The sequence below is a fragment of the Procambarus clarkii genome, chromosome 34 (genome assembly GCF_040958095.1).
Source record: "Procambarus clarkii isolate CNS0578487 chromosome 34, FALCON_Pclarkii_2.0, whole genome shotgun sequence".
Taxonomy (NCBI): domain Eukaryota; kingdom Metazoa; phylum Arthropoda; class Malacostraca; order Decapoda; family Cambaridae; genus Procambarus; species Procambarus clarkii.
Window position 1 is genome coordinate 21,343,243 of NC_091183.1, and position 2,831 is coordinate 21,346,073.

Genomic DNA, 2,831 nt, shown 5'->3' on the forward strand with positions numbered 1-2,831 from the left:
CATTTGAGTGAGGTGGAAGGGGTGATGTGGCATTAACACAAGACAGAACAAGATGTGGTATTAATAGGGTATTAATTTCATCAACACAAGACAGAACAAGAGTATTAATAGGGTATTAATTTCATCAACACAAGACAGAACACGAAACAATGGATATTGAATAGAAGTGTTTGTAGAAAGCCTATTGGTCCATATTTCTTGATGCTTCTATATTGGAGCGGAGTCTTGAGGTGGGTAGAATATAGTTGTGCAATAATTGGCTGTTGATTGCTGGTGTTGACTTCTTGATGTGTAGTGCCTCGCAAACGTCAAGCCGCCTGCTATCACTGTATCTATCGATGATTTCTGTGTTGTTTACTAGGATTTCTCTGGCGATGGTTTGGTTGTGGGAAGAGATTATATGTTCCTTAATGGAGCCCTGTTGCTTATGCATCGTTAAACGCCTAGAAAGAGATGTTGTTGTCTTGCCTATATACTGGGTTTTTTGGAGCTTACAGTCCCCAAGAGGGCATTTGAAGGCATAGACGACGTTAGTCTCTTTTAAAGCGTTCTGTTTTGTGTCTGGAGAGTTTCTCATGAGTAGGCTGGCCGTTTTTCTGGTTTTATAGTAAATCGTCAGTTGTATCCTCTGATTTTTGTCTGTAGGGATAACGTTTCAATTAACAATATCTTTCCGGACCCTTTCCTCCGTTTTATGAGCTGTGGAAATGAGGTTCTTGTAAAATAGTCTAATAGGGGGTATAGGTGTTGTGTTAGTTGTCTCTTCAGAGGTTGCATGGCTTTTCACTTTCCTTCTTATGATGTCTTCGACGAAACCATTGGAGAAGCCGTTATTGCCTTACCCTACAGAGTTCTTCGTCGACTTGCTTCCATTCTGAGCTGTGGCTGAGAGCACGGTCGATATATGCGTTAACAACACTCCTCTTGTACCTGTCTGGGCAGTCGCTGTTGGCATTTAGGCACATTCCTACGTTTGTTTCCTTAGTGTAGACTGCAGTGTGGAAACCTCCGCCCTTTTCCATGACTGTTACATCAAGAAAGGGCAGCTTCCCATCCTTTTCCATCTTGTAAGTGAAACGCAGCACGGAACTCTGCTCAAATGCCTCCTTCAGCTCCTGCAGATGTCTGACATCAGGTACCTGTGTAAAAATGTCGTCAACATACCTGCAGTATATGGCCGGTTTCAAGTTCATGTCGACTAAGACTTTTTGCTCGATGGTACCCATGTAGAAGTTTGCAAACAGGACACCTAGGGGAGAACCCATGGCAACCCCATCTACTTGCTTATACATGTGCCCATCCGGGCTCAAGAAGGGTGCCTCTTTAGTACAAGCTTGGAGTAGTTTCCTCAGAATATTTTCTGGTATGTCAAGAGGAGTACAGGCTGGATCACGATACACTCTGTCGGCTATCATTCCGATTGTCTCGTCCACAGGTGTGTTGGTAAACAGCGATTCTACGTTCAACGAGGCTCTTATCCCTGTGGCCCGTGTGCCCCGCAGTAATTCAACAAATTCCTTTGGAGACTTCAGGCTGAAGGCGCAAGGAACATAAGGAGTCAGCAGGCCGTTGAGTCGCTTCGCCAGTCTGTACGTGGGTGTGGGTATCTGGCTAATGATTGGCCGAAGTGGGTTTCCAGGCTTGTGCGTCTTGACATTTCCATACGCATATCCAGGTTTATATTCCCCAATGATGTTTGGCAGGTGGAGTCCGGATTTCTTGGCGTTCACAGTTTCGATCAGTTTGTTGACCTTTGCTTTTAACTCGGCTGTAGTGTCCTTCGTTACCCTTTGGAACTTAGTTTGGTCAGAGAGTATGATGTTCATTTTCGCCAGATATTCGTCTTTTTTAAGAATGACATATATTGGCGACTTGTCACCTCTCCTGACAACTATCTCCTTGTTCTCACGAGTAGTGAAATATGTGACTAGAACCGCGCGCACCAGCTGCCAGCTGGTCCTCCATGGAGTGCCAGCCGACAGGTGGCGCGCGGGTGTCTAGTCACACAGGCTTTTGGGGGAATTTCCCGGAAGTTTTGGCGCGTTTCGGACGCTCTCACCTGACAGGTGGCGCGCGGGTGTCTAGTCACACTGGCTTTTGGGGGAATTTCCCGGAAGTTTTGGCGCGTTTCGGACGCGTGTGAGCGTGTTGTGTTTGGGTATGTGGACAGGAAAGAGGGGAGGTCATGTTGGGCAGCTGACAGGTGGCGCGCGTCGCTCCCGTCCTCAAGTTTTTTGGGGGGAATTTCCCGGAAGTTATGGCGCGTGTCGGAGGTAATTGGAGCGCATCGCTCCAGTCCTCGGGTGTTATGGTAAGTGGTCAGGAAAGATGAGAGTAAGTGGTAGAGTAAGTGATAGAGTAAGAAAATAGAAGGAAGATGGAGGAAGGAGTAAAAGAGTTGATCGTGAGTTAGTGTGTAGATGAGAGGAGAAGGCAGCACGGTCTGTTATGTTGTTTTGGGATGGGAGCTGGATGGAGTTTCCCCTTCGTCGGGAGAGAGTGCTCTGGGCCATTATGTGGTTAGACAAACCCATTGACTCCCCTACAGGAAGGTCTTAAGTGATGTTTGTAAGAAATGTATGGAAAAGACACGGGACTGCACCTGGCTTTTTCTGTGTTCGGGTCAAGAAAGAGAGAAGTCACTCTCGTTGTGAGACTGCAGCGGGCCATTATGTGGTTAGACAAACCATTAACGTCCCCTACAGGAAGAGCTAAGTGTGTGTGAGGATGAGGGCAAAGTCTCCTGCAGGAGGGGAGTGTACCATTACCTAAAGCGTTTTTCAATGTCGCGACGGGGTAAGCGTACTGGTCGCAGGTTGGAGCCTGACTGG